Source organism: Diachasma alloeum, unplaced genomic scaffold (genome assembly GCF_001412515.2).
Source record: "Diachasma alloeum isolate Michigan unplaced genomic scaffold, Dall2.0 Dall_scaffold_00325, whole genome shotgun sequence".
Taxonomy (NCBI): domain Eukaryota; kingdom Metazoa; phylum Arthropoda; class Insecta; order Hymenoptera; family Braconidae; genus Diachasma; species Diachasma alloeum.
The window spans coordinates 1,215,393-1,235,359 of NW_021680464.1; positions in this window are offsets into that span (position 1 = coordinate 1,215,393).

The following is a 19,967-nucleotide window of genomic DNA, read 5'->3' on the forward strand; positions in this document are numbered from 1 at the left end:
TACTTTGGTATTTTTTTCTCTTATTTGTAAATGATTCACTCACTCCCTTTATCCTTTACATTCTCCGCGGGTTAGGACGGCCACTCCGGGCCACGTACATATACATGTCCACAGGATAATTCCATAACATTTATTTTGCCCTTTCCCGCGCCACTGGACGTGCGCATGTCAGGTAGGGAGTCTTGGAATATTTTAAAACTTCTATATGAGAAGCTGCTGCTCCCTCTCGTATCTCTCCCTCACCTCCTCCTCACTCGTTTTACCATCAACAAACGTATAATTTGGCCGCGTTTAAAACAGTAACCTAACACGATGTACTATGGAAACCACCACGTGAGGTTGAAAGTGAGACTTTTCAGGAAAACATTGACTCGGTATCGATCCATTATGGCAGATATATCGATGAATCAAATGATGCGGACAAGAAATTATAGTGTGATAAATATTTTTGACTGAAATATCCGGAATGTTTCTCGGAAATTTTGATCGTATTATAGTTTCTTTGAAATTTCAAGGAATTTTATTATTGAAAATTAAAACTTCTACGGTGAAATCAATGGAAGCTGTGAATTTCAGTGTCATCATTCCATAAAAATGTATGGAAATCAGGTAAATGTGGGACATTCCGCAACAATATATAACATGTCTTTAAACATGCCAATTAACCGTTAAGACACAAACAAAAATGGAAGTGGCATGAGTTGACATGAAGTGTCCCATATACTTTTAATTTTGAATCAATTAAAAATTCCTCATCATTTGATTTGAACTGAATATTCATGTTCTCATAAAACAATATAATGTGTGATTGAGTAATGATTCCTGTCTTTCTACTGCTCAAAGTTTAGAATCTCATTAAATTTTCCTTCAAATCAGAATTATAAATTTTTCTTTAATAGTGTAGAACTTCGAAGAGTTCAATTGAAGAAATTATTCTAATTAAGGTTACATTCATTGGCAGGTCTTTGGCAATCAAATGTATTCATTCATTTTATTTATTTGCATGTGCTTTTCTCTTCTAGAGCCCGACGGAGCTGCCATAATTAGCAAAACATTGCAAAGTGACAGTTAGATGAATATTTTCATTAAATTATCGTTGAACAAAAACCTATATTATTAAAAACTCTGGCGACCTCGTGGTAAATTAAGTTGAATAGCTCTGATGGTCAGCTGTACATGTTGAAAAAGATTTCACCGAAAAAACATTGTCGCAGTATACCGAGATATCCTGAGATCGACAATCATTATGCTCAATACAAGAATGTAATGAATGCAGAATGCATGAGTACAAAATGGACTCACTCACCTCAATTAAATGCAAACGAACTCCTCAGGTACACCCAATTAGGTAATTCTCATTATCCCCATATTTTTATATTTTTTAAACATTATTTATTACCGCAGTTTGAAACACTGAGATTTCTACTCGTGACTCCGGAGGTTATATTGTAACTACTGGCACTTTGAGAAGAAATTACTTGGCCATATTTCTGTCGTATGCGTATTGTATTGCAACATGTAAATGGTGGATAGTTCTCACGGTGGATACTATGAATTATTTCCCCTCAGAGGAACTCACCGACGTCTTGGACAATTATTCATCGTATGGTGAGGGAGAAGCACTCCGCGGTGGCATAATCTTTAGGTGTTGAATTCCAGCGGGAGGTGGTTTATTATAAATAGTCCCGTGGTCAAGATAAACTGGTTATTAACTCTGCTGTTTCGTAATGTCGACGCTAGCTAACATTTTTGACTGAAATTTCCGGTACAATTCTTGGAAATTTGGATTATTTGTGTTCCACTGAAATTTCACGGAATTTCGTTATTGAGAATTCATAGTTTGATCGAACAATCAATAGGAACAGTAAATTTCAGATCAATTATTCCGAGATAATCAATGGGAATCTTGGGAAATTCAGATGGATATATTCATTGTTGGAAAAAGATTGCCATTTCATGGACTTGTAATTGAAATTTATTCCTCTGTTGGAAATTTTTTGAATTTTCATGGAAGATAAGATAATTCTCATGAGAGTGACACGGAATGGGATTTAGGGGAAAAATGTTTATGAAATATTAAGTTTTAGGTAGAATTCAAGGAAATTCATGAGTTTTCATTGGGAGTTAGATGGAAATTTCACACCATAATTGAATTTTCAATGGAACATGAATATTCAATACAAAATGACATGCAATTGTAATTTTCCCCTGAATTTTCCAGATTTTTCGAAAGTCTCGCAGAATAATTGAACTGAAAAATCAAGTAATTTATTGATTTTCAGATCATTCGAATGTAATATCAATAGAATATTTGATTTTTCGATGACATGATTTCCTGAAATTTCAGTGGAAATTGAACACGATAAAAATTTCCGGGATTTGGTACTGAAAATTCAGACGAAAATTTTTAACAGTGTTGGGTTTTTCAAGTGAGTGACATTAAATTCGATTTAGGAGGGAAAAATCACGAAATTTCAGATTTTACTGAACATTTGATGGAATCGCAAATTTCTGAGTAGTAGGAAGACGAAAATTTCTAAAGTGATTGGAATTCTCAACCAAAGTACGAATATTCAGTTCCAAATGACGAAGATTTTTGCATTAATTAGAAATTTAAGAATATTTTTACTTGAATTTTCCTGATTCCTTTCAATTCCTATGGAACAATTTGAGTGAAATTTACAGTTTCCATTGAATTTTTCATAAACTTTGAATTGTCAATAACGCAATTCTTTAAAAAGTCAGAGAAACAACAATGTGATGCAAATTTCAAGAAGCATACCGGAAATATCAGTCAAAAGTTTTCAACAGAGTTCTTAAATTTTATAAAAATGAAAAATTTTGTATAATTTGGTACGGAATATTCGTGTTTTGAGTGAAAATTGAAGTCAACTGGAAAATTCTCATCTTGTTGCAGCTGAAAAATTTTAAATTACACTGACAATTACATGGAATTTAAAATTTCATGACTTTCTCCCACCTAAATCGTATTTAATGCCGCCTTCCAGAAAATTACGACTAGCCTATCCATGAAACATAAATTTTTCCGAACATACAACTTCAGGTTTATCGACCCTGAAATTCCCAAAGAGTCGTAAACCGAATGACGGAAAAAATTGCAGCGATAATGCGTTTCAATGCCGAATTATTATATTTTATTAATTTATTGGGATAGAAGTCAAACTGCCGAGGTCAATTACATGACTTAAGTAGTAGAGAATAAACTTGAATGTAACACAAGTAGTTTAACCAAGGATAGGTAGTAATGCGAGGCACCATTTACATAATGATATGATAGACAAGAGGTCAGATGTGGCGTAGCGAGTGGAAAATCTTAAATCTACACTACACGGAGAGAAAAGTTGGATGAAAATTACCCAGAAAATCGTGGCAAATTTTGCTATACGAATGGTTATCGTGGAGCGAAATGTAATTCAATGAAAAAGTACCTGTTTGTGGAGAATATTTAACGATTCGTTCGGTAAAAAATCATTCTCTGTTATGGAAAAATTATACGTAATATTGAGCAATCATTCACGTTCACTGCACGGAGAAAATTATTTGGTGAATTTCAACAACTAGTTGGCGAATTTCAACGAATAATTTTCCCAAATAATTTTCTCCGTGTGGGATAATTTTCGATGGAGTGCAGGTTAAATTTTACAGTTTCATCTTTATACTTGATTCAAGTATTTTTGTTCCGTGATTGATTTGCTCATTAATTTTTCTCTGTCGCCTCCACGTATTTACAGAGTATAAAATTCAATAATGAAGAATAACAGTTTCATAAGTCTCACTCATCAATGAAATAAATGAATCATTGAAGATATCAATGTCGAGCTAACGGTTGAATATCCAATTTACCGCGAATTAAACAATAGTTATTTTCATTATTGAGACACTCGGGCATTTCGTATTTTTTCATACACTGAGAGAAAAATCTGAAGCTCGATTTACAATAAGAACATAGTTGAGGCAGTTTTGGTGAACGATACGATTTTTTTTTGTATGCACATAACATTATAGTACCTTCACAAGCGTAATTTTTGCAAATCAAAATGCAGTTAAACTAACCAAAGTTCAAAAGTAACCACGACAAATCTATCGTGAGTAGAACTATAAAATAGTTGCAATGACTACATTCCATTGTAGTAATCACTGCTCCGGCCATAGTTACCGTAACCCATGCAAAATTGTTGAGGCCTTTTTGACTATAGTTCGATGGTGACGGAATATAGTCAGAAGAATCATATTTTTCTCTCAGTGTAGCTGCGATAGTTGGACTCAAAGGGGTGATCTATGCCATCATGAAAGGCGATGAGGGAAAGGCGACAGGAAAGGGTTTGGAATTGAAGGGTGCACCAGTCGACTGTGCGGAATAGTAACGAAGAGCGGATACAGAGGGAGGATGAGGTGAGATATATCCACAGAGATAGTACTGAGCAGTCCATGGAGAGGAAGCAATAACCAGGTTATAACTTGAGAGATTAGGTCCGGATTCGATTACCCAGCAAGGTATCAAACCGTTAAACAGTCTCCGCGCTAATCAAAACCGAACCTCATTAACAGCTAACCCCGAAACTGGGCGTCATACCTGGGGTTATTCATTGCGTTATGCCCTGTGGACAAATCGGAAATAGTTATTACCTATCGGGGAGTCCATAAAAATCATAGACTGTTGGACAAAAATTAAAATTTCGTAAACAATCCGGTAGTAATTCTCGTGAGACTGAGATTGAATCCGATTGAGGGGAAAATGGTTATGGAAATTCGAATGTTAAATCAAACCAGATGTTCATAGGGACAGTGGAGAAATAAGTTCACGACGGATTAATGAAAGACCGATTAAATTGTCATAGTGCGAGGTTTCGCTAAAAATTTTAGTTTCATTAGGCTCTGGAAAACAGTAAATAAACATAAAACCATAAAAATGTATGTATGCTGAAAACTAACTTCACATTCAAGAAATAAATAAATAGAACAGGACAAGTTAATTAATACATATAATCAATGCATGGTCCCAAACGCTAACAGTTCCAGAACGAACAGTTCAAATTTTAGGTAAAATTCAAGGAAATTCACGAGTTTTCAGTGGGAGGGAAACGGAAATTTCACAACTTGATTGAATTTTCAATGGAACATGAATATTCAGAAACAAAATGACACGAATTTTTAATTGTTTCATAAATTTTCCTCATTTTTACGAATTTTTACCGAATAATTGAATTTGAAAATTAAGTTTTTCATTGATTTTCAGATGATTCGAACAGAAAATCAATGGAATATTTGATTTTTTAATGACAAGATTTCCTGAAATTTCTGTAGAACTTAAACATGATAAAAATTTTCGGGATTTGTCACGGAAAATTCAGACGAAAATTTTTAATAGTGCATGAGAGTGATATTGAATCCGATTGCAGGAAAATATGGTCATGAAATTTCAGGTTTTAGCCAGAATTTGAGGGAGTTAATAAGTGCTCATCAAGTTTTGACAAAATAGCAGTTCACTTTTAATGTTATTGACTGACATTTCGGCTAAATTTCTTTGAAATTTTAATACAGTGATAATTCCACTAAAACTTCACGAAATTTCGTCGTTGAAAATTGATAATTTGATGTAAAAATTAATGGAAATTGGAAATTTTAATTCAATTATTCTATGAATATTTCCAGTGAAATTTGAAATGTTATGAATTCATGAACTGTCTGATAAAATAATCCAGTCGAATGGCCCTCGAGGCACTACGACGAAAATTTCCATTTTACTGATAGTTGAAACTCATGAATTCACTTGAATTTTCAGGTGAAACTTGGAATTTTATGCCTGCCCTCCTCTTCCTCTACATTATTGAAAAAATTCAGCTGAATTTTCTGGAAAAAGACCTTGGACTCGATTTAAGGGGAAAAAGTCAATGGAATTTCAAGTCTATCTGAAAATTCACGTAAAGCCTCTATTTTTTAACAGCAGTAAGGCGGAAATTCCACAATTTACATTTTTAAGTGGAAGTGAATACCTATCTCCCCTTCTCTCTACACTGTTAAAAAATTCAGCTGGATTTTCTGGAAAAAGACCTTGAATTCGATTTAATAGGAAAAAGTCAATGGAATTTCGAGTCTATCTGAAAATTCAAGTAAAGTCTCAACTTTTTGCGGCAGCAAGACAAGAATTCCACAATTGACATGGTTTTTCAACGGTGAAAATGAATATGCATTGCTAAATTCCCTGAAAATTCAAAAGAATCCGGAATTCAAGAAGCGATTTCTCCGAATTTTGTTGCTTTTTCATTAATTTCCCCGGAATAATTAAACCGAAAGTTACAGTTCCCACGGATTTTTCCATGAAATTATGAATTTTCAATGACAACGTTCCTTGAAATTTCAGTGGAAAATTTTTAGCAGTGTAGTTCGAATTCAATGTTATCCTTCTGGAAATTACTACCAGACTATCCGTGAAATTCCTATCGTTCCAGCAGATGTAGGCAAAAGTGAAGAAGCCTACAATTGTTCAATTCCCGCAAGAGTAAAAGTTTTAATGATTGGAATGATCGAAGCTATGATTGATGAGGAAGGAAGTTTGACGCCGGCTAATTCCTCGGGGTTTCAGTTGTTGAGAGCTTTGCGCACGGCTGTCGACCGCAACTGGCTGTAATATGCTAAGTACTACCATCTCCCTCTCAAAATCCACCACCAGCATCTCGTTCGACTGCTTCACTTGCGAGTAGCCAACTATGCGTGCGCCACGACTCGGCACGGCTTATATAACCTTTATCCCAAAGTCGCTGGATGACTACATGAATGCCTGGGGGGTAAATCCAGTCGAGGGACTTCCGGTTTTACCTAGTGTTCTATGCATGACGAATAAATAAATACAGAGTAATACTTTTCATTTGATGGAAGAAATTTTTGTGATATTTTGAAAAATATTATCAGAATGTTTCTATTTACAGTAACTTTCATTCAGAATTTAGTGCAGATTTTAATAAATTAGTGATTAGTAATTGTATTTAGTCTTGAGAATTTTAAAAAATAGGGATAGATTTGTAAAGATTGAGGATCAATTCCTGAAAATTAAGGATATACCTCTAGAACCTGAAACTTCATTTTCATTGTATTCCCTCTAACACTGAAAAAAAATTTCTAGTTTTCATTAGAAATCTGTGGGTTAGAAATTTATTGAAATGTTGAGAGCCAATAGAAGAGCCTCTGAAGAGAAAATATTCCCTTGTCATTTTTAAAAATCGTAAAATCTCCTGATGAATAATTTCGTTTTCAGACTGAGAGAAAAAATTTTCCAACAAGATGAGACTTGTCAAGACTAGAAATGATGTCCTTCCCATAATAAATTCATGTAGTTTGCGATATATCTGGAATTTTTTTCCCTGAATAGTTCATTATTTTTTTGGGTGCCATGGAAATTTCCTAATTGAGAGTGGGGTAACTTCGGAGGTTATAGCCGGAGTTACAGTTCTTTTTTTGAAACTGAGATCTGAAGAAAATGTGCAAAAATTCTCAATGATGCAGCATACTTAGAATTTCTCCCATGAATTTTTCAATTTTTTTAAATCATTATTTTGACTTTTCAACCGAAACACCCTAAAAATCAAAGAAAACAGTTCTAGTTGTCAGTATTTTTTACCCACCTTGTTTCTCATTTTGAGGCAATTTTAATTCTGAAATGCAGAATTTTGCACTCAGAATAAGAAACTTAGGGTTCTACAATTAACATTGTTGTGGTGATGAACCTACGAACCTCATTAGGTTCTTAATTTAAGATTACGATTAAGTTCTTCATTTAAGGACTTTATTCACCGAAAATAAATAGGGATATGGTATTGATTTTTATAGATTTTTCTACTGAAAGCAAACAACCAATTTTTCATTCTCAGGAGCACCGTATTCTATTGTAGAACTACGATTTTAAAATGACTTCCTCAGTTCTGAAAACTAGCAACTTTTTCGCTGTCTGTGGATATATCAAATGACTGTCAAAATTAATTGATACCCACATTCAAACGAACCTAGAATTCAGAAATGACAGATATTTAGGGAGTAAATAATAGCGTGTTAAGACGTAATGGTACGTCAGCGTGCGGTTGATACATTTATAGGGGGAGAAACCGGATCCGGTGGTTTGCCAATTAGGAAGAAGTGGGTGGCTCATGTACCCCTCACTTTTATTTGTTCAATAATACCTCAAGCTGCTATACTCTCCCTTATTTCTATAGAAAACAAAACCCGAACCAGAAAATAGACCTTTTGAGGATATTATGGGTGTTTTCAACCGCCGACATTTTGCAAAACAAAAACCTGATTCTTGATGAATTGTGTATAATAGTTTTTATAAAATCTTTTAAAAAACACTCATTTTTGATATTTGATATTTATATTGTATATTAAAAACATAAATATATATTATATAGTTTTATTATATAGTTTTTGATTTTTTACAATTATTCCTAACGCTTCGAGGTGAAGAATGAAATTCAAATCTTCAAAATTTAAGTGATAAAACCATTTCAAAATGTCTGATAACCTAGAGCCAAATGTTCGAATGGAAGCACTGATACTCATCCATAATTATTAAAAAGATTATCGACGAAAAAACAATTTTCGAAAAACATATAAACATCCCTGACATCGAAAATATTATTTTTAACTGATGAAAAAAAATTATTCTAAAAGTAAAAAAAATTGAACGTTATTTCGTGTCACTGAATGGACAACGAAATTAAAATTTCCTATGAAGGAAAACAAGTCGTCTTTTTCCCTTGAATTTTCACGTTGTCTCAATTAATCTCTGAGAATTTTCTTCTGAACGATTCGCGTGTTATCGTTGAACGAGTTGTAACGAATCATTACATCATGAACAGCTATAAATGCCCAGACCGTTTGAGGCTCTTTAGACAAGTGCATTGTGGTGATTCGACTTGGGTTCATTCGCACACGTGATATGGGAAGAGAAGGTGAATTCAGTACTTTAACTGACGTATAAATATCCCCTAGACATGACGCCAGTCTGATGATTTCAAATGTAATTACATTTATGAATATATTTCCACGGGCTTTTGATTCACGAGAGTCACGAGACCAGACAATGGGGCACCTCATTCTGACTCGGTATAAAAAATACGGGGGAATATCTCATTTCAATTATGCAGTGCACATTATGCTGTCTCGTATATTCTGGTTATCAGCGGCGATTGAGTCGTTTCGGAATGTTTGCATATGTCAGATTGATTTATTTTATGAAAGAACGGAACAGATAATTATCCTCAATCATTGAATCATCCGGTGGAATTATTAACCCTTAAGGATATTCAGGTATTTCGATCAAGTTAGGAACTTTTTTTAAAGCAAGATTGCAGTTTTGCCAAAAATCTTGCCATCCATTTCGGATTTTCCAATGTTAAATAATTTTTTTTTGTAATTTATTGAATGAGTATAGTGAATAATATTTTATTCAATTCAATTTCAATTCAATTTTATTCACACTTGACTTTCGATGGGTCGAATTTCCATGAAGCCCGCCTAATAAAAAAAAAGAATTGAATTCCATTCTATGAAACATGAGTGAACGAAGCATAATTGCCCAAATCATTTAGGTCAGAGGAAAATAGAATAATTCAACTTTCTTAATATTGCATGTAGTAAGGTTTTCTTTGGAGTTGATTAGAATTAATAGCTAGAATTGAGATATCTCACATTTTTGACGCTAAGGTGTTTCGGCTGAAAAGTCAAAATAATGAAAAAAAATTGGAAAATTCAGTGGAGGAAATTCTGAGTATGCAGCATCATTGGGAATTCTTGCATATTTTTTTCAGATCTCAGTCTCAAGAAAAAAAATAATGATACAAAATAATAATATTGTAATCCCTCCAGCTATAACCTTCGAGGTTATCCCAATCTCAATTAGGGAAATTTCCATGGCACCCAAAAAAATAATGAACTACTGAGGAAAAACTAGTGGGTGATAAATCAAATCCTTCTTGAGAATACGTATAAGTTTCAGATTTTGTTCAGATTTCATAAGAAAGTTATTTGAACAAATGATTCGGAAAATTATGAGTTTCGGGGCAATTACGCCCTCACGCGCAGGCGCGTGATTCGAATGTCAGTCAACTACATTAAACTTATTGCTCTCAGTTGATATTTTCATATTTATCTAATTCTCTCACCCCTCGACCATAGGCACCCCCCTGTCTTTGTCCTAAACCCCCAAGTGAATTGATTGGCCGTTCAATCATTCGTGACGGTTCTGCAAAAATTAGAGAGGCAGCGTTTCCTTTCCTCACCCCCACCCCACTCCTTTTTTCACACCCTAATATTACCTACGGAATGAAAGGCGTCGAAGTAAATCGAAGGTCGATAAATCGTGACACCTTCCCGGGGCTAAAACGCCGGTAATAATTTCTACTTTAGGTATTTCAACGACGTTTTAGGAAATAGAGGAGGGCATGTGGTTAACTGCGCTGGAGAAATGGATCTTTGGATTTAAGTGCGGAGAGATATTGTTCCCACCTGCTACTGGTATGATTGAAGGAAGTGGGTAGGACCGAGACTCGGGCGCCGAGGGAATAATTTCGGTTGAAAAATATAAAATATCGTTTTTAATTTGATATTGAGGGCAAAACAATTGCTTCTGCCCACCAATTACGCTTATGCTTATCAACTGCACGGAAAAAATGGTTAATATAACAATATCCTGTGGCGGAGGGAAAAGTTGGATAAAAATTACCTGGCGGAACTTACTGTATGAGAAAAAATGGTTGATCTTGTTATCAATTTCGCGGAAAGAATTCTGGCCAAATCGACTCGTTTTGAATAACTATTTATCTTGAATCCTAAAGTCCTAAAGACGAAGACAATTTCATGATGAAGAAACCGATTTCGCGGACTGAGTAAAATTGAATTAATTGGCACGGAGAGAAATATTCAATAAAAATTACGTATCTTTTCCGTGATTCCGGAGCGAAATGTGGTTGTAGGAAATTTTACGGAACTGTCACGGAATTTTTCCGGAGCGTTCCGTAATTTTTATCTGAATCTCCTGTAAAAAAATACGATACCGTCACTTGAATTTTCTAAGTCGATTCCGTAATCGGCGAGTGAATTATGAGTTCCGTCATTTTTACTGAACATTTCTCTCCGTGCATTTAATAGATTTTTAGCCTCGATTCTAATTTACTTTATGCAAAAACCACTTGAATTGATTTGCGAACTCGTTTTCTTGATAAGAACCAATCGCCCTCATCTGCCGGACAAGTACAAAATTTTTCGACGAAATTTTCTCTTAATTTCAATTTTTCTCTGGGTATTTATAAATTATTTTAGAAATCCCCCCGCGAAATGATCCAAATTTCGGCCAAGACAATTGCACTATGAAACAAGATTCCTGTCACTTCCAACGAGAGTCTCATTCAATCAAGAAATCATTTATTTTTCATACATATATCAACATGAAAAATTGCCAGTGGAATTATCAAAAATTATCAATTGAATACCGAGCTGACTACATAAAATAACAGTCGAATAGTGCAATTCTATTGGCCGTCAGGCTGATGAGGGAAATAATTTAGATAATCTTTCTCCAATTTTTCTCTGGCTATTGATAAATGATTTTACTAATCACCCAGCAAAATGAACACACAAACAGACTGTTTCTATTTTGCTACTACCCATCTTTAGGTTCATATAATAAAATGTAAATACTTGGCTGAAGGCCCCCCGGCGATGGCCACTTGCAGGTTCCTCGCAATTTGCAACAAATTCGTTCAAAATAAAATAAATATTTCAGTAATTTTAGATTATCTTGGCAACTACTGGGGTAAAATGAATTTATTTATTAATTATTTGAATGTTCACATAAATAAATTTTGCGTGTTCACTCAACATAAGACGAGTGCGTGTGCCCTCAATATGCGCGCGAAAAACAGTGTACGGCGGAACGAAATACACACCTCAGTGTTCTCTCGCTCGCCGGCCAATTTTTCACTCGAAATACATGTACCGGCGCGTATTCGTGAGGAATAGGCTCCCTACGCCGTTTCGTCGCGCCTTCCAGCGCCATTGAGGAAAGCCTTTCCTTGTAGCTGGACACCTTCCGGCGTCCTATCGTTTCCGTTTTCCAAGGCGAACCCCTTCGCCACTTATTTCCCCGTTGGTGTGTCTCAACGTGCTATAGGAGCGTTCTAGGAGCGTATAGAGCAGCGGGCAAAGTGCCATGGCTCGTTTTCAATGGGGCTATTAAAGTCTTAGCGAACGATTATCTTGACGTTACGGTCGTGTTCGATGTGTATATATTCTGGTGGAATGAATGCAAAGTGTTTGAATTTTATGTACTTCTCTGGGGGAGAAAAATTATTCTTGGAGTGAGAATGTGGTATTGAGAGTATGCTTGCTGAGATTGGAGGTCGCACTGTTGGTAATCTCGGGCGAAATTTCCGCTACACTTCTTGGAAATCAAGTAACAGTTTCAGTGAAATTCCAAGGAATTTCACCATGAAAATGAACAATTTTATGAAAGAATCAAATATTGAGACGGTAAATTTGAGTCCAATTGTTCCCTTAAAGTGAATAGGAATCAAGACAATTCAGGTGAATATATTTTTAAATTTTCAATTAGTGGAAAATTCAAGGGGGTTGAGAAATTGTCATTTTTCTGCTGCTCCAAAATTTGGAAATTTCATGGTTTTTTGTGGCGGTTTGGTGTATGTCATAGAATAATAACTCGTGGTTTAGCAGAATAAAGGTGTTGTATTAAGCACGTTAGTTGTGTTTACATTGAGTTTGAGAATTGGACTGATTTCGACTGATCTATTTGGTCGGGAGCACTGCACATGTGTTCCATATAACCTCGTAAATTCGGTCTAAGTAGTCACTTCACACTGATAGACAGATTCATTTATTCCAAACGAGATTCGTTAACTATTAACTAACATAACTAAGTCATATACAGTTACGTGTATAAAACGCTGTTAGACTATAAACTATTCGGTTGAAGGTGCGAGTGTACTGCTCTCACGGACCCAATATATTCAATTTAGTTTTTTTTAAAATCGTTTTCCCAACCGATGTCGGTGGCCGAAGCGGCTAGGTGCGAGCCTAGTGTGCGAAACGTTGTGAGTTCGATTCCCCGTGGAACCGAGTTTTTCAACCGGAGGCTTCGGCGAGCGGGAGGTCGCTAATATAGTGACCGCCTGTACCGGCATGGGTTTCCTGTGGTNCCGGCACGGGTTTCCTGTGGTTTCCCATGCTACTCCTATGTTCTATAGGAGTGCGAATGCGGTGCAGTGTAGAATCCGCAGCCGCGTGCATAGGGTTGGATAGGGCCGATTAGCCAATCAAAGAGGGCTAATCGGCCCTATCCAACCCGAACGAACCCGAGGGCTATCGATTTCCGCTATCAACGAGCTTCCTTTCTTAAAAAAATTACCGAACTTCTACAGATTTCCTCCACAAATGGTAAAAAATGCTATGGTCAGTGCATCATTGAAATTCATCGAAAATCATCCCCGTCATCATCAGCCGGATCAATAGCCTCACCCACCAACTCCACCAAAAACGAGAGAGACGAAAATCCCCACTCTCTCGCCCAAGAGCGTCAGCGCGATAATGACAACACGGACGATGACGATGCGGTCATCGCAGCGACGTTCAACAGTCAAGTGAGTATTGAAGCAAAAGTGGCGATTGTTGGTGGTCTGCCAGGGGGAGGGGGATTGAAGTGGGAGAGAAGATAGGGATGAGTGTGAATATGCTGGCAAACCGGGGCAAATCCTAATAGAATCGCTATGTGAAACGCTCACGGGAATGAGAGAGAGGGACAGAAGGTTATCAAATTGAGAGGGACAGAGTGAAGGTTTAAGCCACATAAGCGGCCCAGGAGTGGTGACGCGCAAGCAGGTATAACCCCTCTGTTGTAATCAATATTAATTACTCGAGACAATGAAATCTCATTGGAGTCGATCGGTTCGATGTGCCGGATCCTCTCGCTGGGGAGGGAGCAGTGGTGCGCAAGAGAGGTCCAACCTGTATATGTTTAGCTTCACGGGGCTGCGGGGGGGTGGGCGGAGGGGGTGGGGGGACATACGCAAAAGGGCGTAGGATCCCCCCTCGCCCCCTCCCTCGTCATCGTAATATTCATCGAGTGTGAGTGCATGCGGGAGGATCATACGATGGAAATGCACGCATCATCCTCACTCTAGCCCTTTCTCCATCTCCCTTTATCACTCTCAACCCTCTCACTCTTGGGGGGCCTGCCACTGCGGTGTCTACGTTAGAGCGTAATCTATTGTTGTTGACGTTATGCGTTATGCGCACGAGATATCGCATCGATGGGTTTGTACAATATCCCAAGAACGTAGAAAAACAATACCGTCAATGTGCCAGTTAATAACAGCAGGAGCTTTCCTGTCTTTAATGAGGGTTAAATGGTGATTTTATTTTCATTATTGGGGAAATGGCGCAATAAGTAGATTGTTAGTCATGTCATGTCTCTTTTGTGGGGCTAGGCCGGATAAACCGGGCTTCTAACATCGCTTCGCTCGAGTGACATAAAATATTGTGTCACATGGTGGTAAAATAGTACTATCTGACTCATAGTACTATCTGACGCCTGCACACCTTTTGTAGACATTTTTCAGACACTAAAAAACGTCTGAATAAAATGGAAATTCGTCTGAATTCCAGACAAACAGGCGCCTAAACATCTTAATTCATGTATGAAGGTCAGACAAATTTTCATTTTATTCAGACGTTTTTTAGTGTCTGGAAAATGTCTACAAAAGGTGTGGAAATTTAGACATTCGTTTTCGCTGTGCGATGACATAGGGTACTATTTTATCATTTAGGGTAGTTATTTCTTCAAATGAATGATTCAATAAACACAGAGAAAAACAGCAGAGTTCTCAAACGAATCTTACTTGTCCCAAAAAAATCGTTTGTTAAAAATGATCAAAAAGCTATTTTTTGTGTCAAATATGTGAAGCGTGCGCCGAGATTGAAAATTTTTATTGCAAAAATAGAATAGGGGACATTTTTTTTGGTTTTTCGGTAGAATTAATTTTTTCTTTCGGCGTATATTACCGAAAATTAGACATAAGTCTCTAAAAATGAGGGACATTTTTCTGAAAATTAGTAACGATAACTGGAAATTCGCGACAATGCCATTAGAAAATTGTAACAAAATCACTGACCTTCGGAATGTCGCAATCATTAAATTTCACAATTGTGAAAATAATCCCTAATGATTGCGGATGGATTCCTGAAAATGAGTGACGTGTCCCCGAAAATAAAAACTTTTTTTTCTCTGTGAAAAAAAGGAAATGAAGAAAGTGGTTTTATATCCCAGCTCACGACAACAAATCATGAATTCAATGAACAAATTCTTTCATCCCAAAGCTCAGACTTCTCACCGAACGACTCAAAAATACCCGCACCTCAGGGTGATGCGGTACAAACAAAAGAATCCAGCGAAGATTCCCCCGAAGATTGGATGCGGACAAATAAATCGAGACTGTTCCGCACGCATATCTACCCCCAGGCGTAACCCAATAGTTATACTTCGAAAAAATGGAATCAAAAAGAGAATGAAAGCAACTCTCGCGCTCGAATTAACTTTTCGTATCGGGTTCACTCTCGTTCTTTACACACATGTGCCCCTTTTTCAGAAACACAGCATTATGCAAAAAACACCGTTCCGCCGAGGGGATAAACTGTCGATCCCAATCGTGAATGCGATTCTACGATTATATGTGTGGATGGGTGTATTTTATTCTTATTCCCTTTTTTTCCTCTTTTATTACGCCATTCTTATTCCTCTTGATGGCGTCTTTCCCTTCTCCCAATAAATTACATTGTTCGAGGGCAAATCATTTTTTACCTATCAATTGCAGGAATCTTTGGATTTATAGATCAAAATGGAGAAAAAACCTTGTGAATTTTTGGGTTGAAAGCATTTCTAGAAATATTTACGAATATATGACGTGGAGAATTTCATTCAAGCTGCACCGTTTAAATTTTTTTTGGAATTTCATAGAGGATATTATAGCAAATCTCGTGAGTGGCATTGAATCGGATTTAGTTGGAAAATGGGTATGAAATTTCAAGTTTTAAGTAGAATTCACGAAAATTCATGAGCTTTTAGTGGGGAAGAGATGGAAATTTCACAACTTGATTGAATTTTCAGTGGAACATGAACATTGGGAAACAAAATGACACGAATTTTCAAGTTTTCCCTGAATTTTCCTGATTTTTCTGAATTTTCATAGAATAATTGAACTGAAAAATCAAATATTTTATTGATTTCCAGATAATTTGAACGTAAAATCAATGGAATATTTGATTTTTCAATGACAAGATTTCCTGAAATTCCAGTGGAACTTGAACACGATAAAAATTTCCGGAATTTGGCATGGAAAATTCAGACGAAAATTTTCAACAGTGTGAAAGGAAAAAAAAATTTATTTACGGTACAATTGGAAAATTGCCTCAATTCAAGACACTTAAAGAGTATTCAAGTGTCATTCAAGATTGTAAGTCAGTCTTCATAAAAATTGTTGAACGTTCAAGAATGTTTTATTTAGTAGGCATAAGAAGTCGGCAAGTTCCTGTAAGATTTTGCTTCTTCGGGAAAAATTACGTGACAATTTCATACTTTGTTTGGTGATGAACCGGAAAATTCACCGAACGTTTCAGATTTCTTCTCTTCCCTTCCTATAAAAATTGCCGGAAAACGATTCCCCATTACGGATTACGTGAATTGTTCCGTAATTTTTACTGAGTATTTCTCTCCGTGCACTGAGAAAAATGAAATATTCAGAAAAACAAATGAAACATCATAAATTTGAGGCCCGTAAAACCTCGAAGTTGGACGGCCTTAAAACGTAGAATAGAATAGAATCATAAATTTGAAACAAAAAATCCTCGAGTAAAACCGCTAAAATGTCTAGAGTGGATATCTCAATTTTTCAATTTGAGACACTAGTTGTTCTACTGTATGTGTATTAAATTTTCCTAATTGTCTTCATGCACTTGAATAAAAAATATTCATGATCAGTACGATGCTCCACGCGGAGAGAAATATTCAATAAAAATTCCATATCTTTTCCGTAATTCGGGAGCGAAATGTGGTTGTAAGAAAATTTACAGAACTGTCACGTAATTTTTACCTGAATCTCCTGTGAAAAATTACGATACCGTCACTCAAATTTTCTGAGTCGATTCCGTAATCGGTGAGTGAACTGTGAGTTCCGTAATTTTTACTGAATATTTCTCTCCGTGCAGCTGCCACCAGGATAACCTCAAACGTTTAAAATGCATTAATAATTCCCGGATCATTCTCCCGGAATCCCTCCGGATGAATTAGGACTCCGATTGGTACTTAATCATCCTGAAAGGATCAGCGAGTAACCAGGACTGACCCAACGAGCCGTACGATGATCCGCAAAACGTCGCCGCGGGCCCCTCACCCGAGTGAAGACGTTCGTGACGTTATATATATTCAAGTAAAACTGATCCAGAATAAAAGCAACAACAAAAGACATCATATATCCCTGGAAATTCGGGGATAATCGTCCTCAGGTCGAGACCTGTGGCATCCAGCGTCCATTAGTTCCACTCTCGTTCGATTTCCGTGATGCGAATAATTAAGTGTTTAACCGAGAAACGATCAAGAGCCATTTGGAGATATCCTCTTTTGGATTTTATTCTCTCAAGGGAATCGAATTTATTTCGATCAGAGAGGAACAAAGAGGCTCTCGGCCGCTCTGTTATGGGTGCCATCTGTCTTTTTTGTTAGTGTCGTCCTGACTTCTCACCTTTCTCAGGACACCACCTGCCCCATTTACCGGAATAATTAATTGAATACTTGGGGAATTGATGTAGAATATGTGAAATTTAATTCTCGTTGCATAATGAACAAAAATTCAAGAACCACACTGCAAAAATAATCTGCTTAACACTCCGATCCTTGGGCTACGAGCGCCGCACCGCACTTTTTCTGATTTTTTAAATTACACTGCAGTAGAGCCTCAGAAAATTTTGAAAAAATTCGAGATACCATTTTGAAGTGTCTGAAGGTCCTATCAATCAAAATATCCGCCAAAAATATCGTAGGGGAGCTGGCCCTAAGAGAAATGAGTCGGTTTTTCCAGTCCCGCTCTCTACAAGCAGTCATTAACGGTTAGAATGGGTTCTTCGAGGTGTTTACTCGAAGATGTGAAGAGGACAGATTTTTTTTAACATTAAACATATTCAATTATGTAATTCAGTTGCCATCGGCCAGTGAGCGATGGAATCGAACTTTGAGGGTAATACCGCCCGGCATGCGTCCAATAATGCCCACCTTGTTTTGATGACTTTTTTGAGCAATGCAAACCAACTGTTATAATTTTTCCTATTTCCATCCTTCGTTTCCGTTCTTTGGCTCCATTTTGAGAAAGATTTCACGTGAATAATAATCAATTATTCTGAATTTACCCGATGGCCACCGACTACCCCAAACAATCGAACTGTCACTCGACCGCCCTCTAGCTGCAGAGTCTAACTGCCCTATAAAAACCCTGGGCGGCATTACCCACAAACTCTGGGCGGAATCACCCACAAACGCGGAGGCTGATAAAATAGCCAATAATAACTGATGAAGATATTTTTCTGCTATCGAAAAGATCGCAGATGTGGAAATGGATAACGAACATATATTTCGCACTTCATTCAATTGTGGGCCAACTGAAAATTTGAAAAATATTAAATTCAGGGGTCGAAGTATTTTAAGAATTCGGTAGGAAATGATTTAGAGTTTTTTGAACGATATATCCACGGGACAAAATTGAAAATTTTTGTTGAAATTACTTGTTATTATCAAATATTCGCATAAGAAAAAAACAAAAAGTGGGCGGTACAAACACCAGCTCGAGGGGCTATTCACAGGAGAATGGGGTGACACCGCAATTACAAGATATGATCGATTACCCAGGATTACGGGACTGATTACACTGATTACCATTACCTACGTGATAACCGTGATTACCAAGAGCACAGAATGTGATTATATGATTACAAATGATTTCGTCGATTACATTCTGTGATTACCAAACATCTGTAGTCATTGAAATCACAAAAAGTGGCCTCTTATTAAATATGAATTAATGGAATAATTAATTATTAGAACCTGCAAAGAAATGATGAAGGGGTGGCGGGGATTAGAACAGAGGAATGCAGTCTCCACCACTCCATCTAAAAATTTGGGCATTTATAAGTGCTATCAGCAAATTAAATTTACAGATTATCTACCATTGATGGAGAATGAAACTTACCAGCAGATAATTCAGAGATAATTCAGTCGTTGGTTCTCCAGATTTTTTAACTCTGTTGAATCAATTTTGTACGGACAAATGCTGTGTGCAAAACGCATTGGTTATGCAAGGTTCTGAACCATAAACATTTGGGATGCCAAGAAAAATTGATCCAGGGATCTCTGAGACTTACCGCTGGTAGAAATGACGCGCTCGAAAATTCAAAACCAAAATTCTCGGTCTCACTAGGAGCAACTACGAAAGATTACACTGATTGCACTGAGAGAAAAATTTACTTCTCCCAAGAAAAACAGAGAAAATTTTCTTGACACAAGTAATCAAATGGAGGTTTTGTATGGGACAGTTGAATATTTACTTGTGCTAAGAAAATTTATTTCTCACAAATAAATTTTTTTCTCAGTGTGCAAATGGTTACCACTTGATTACAATGATTACATTGATTTCACTGTAATTACAATTGGTTGCATCAGCAAGTGACACCGCCATTACGCCTGTGAATAGTCCCTCGCACCAGCTCCCCTAAGTAGTTAGATTTCCAAATTTTTATTCCAAAACTCAATATGCACCTCCCCCCCCCAACCCCCAATAATTCTCCCTAAATCAAACATTATTAGATTAATCTCCGACCTGTGCATTAAACAACATCCTTTGTCC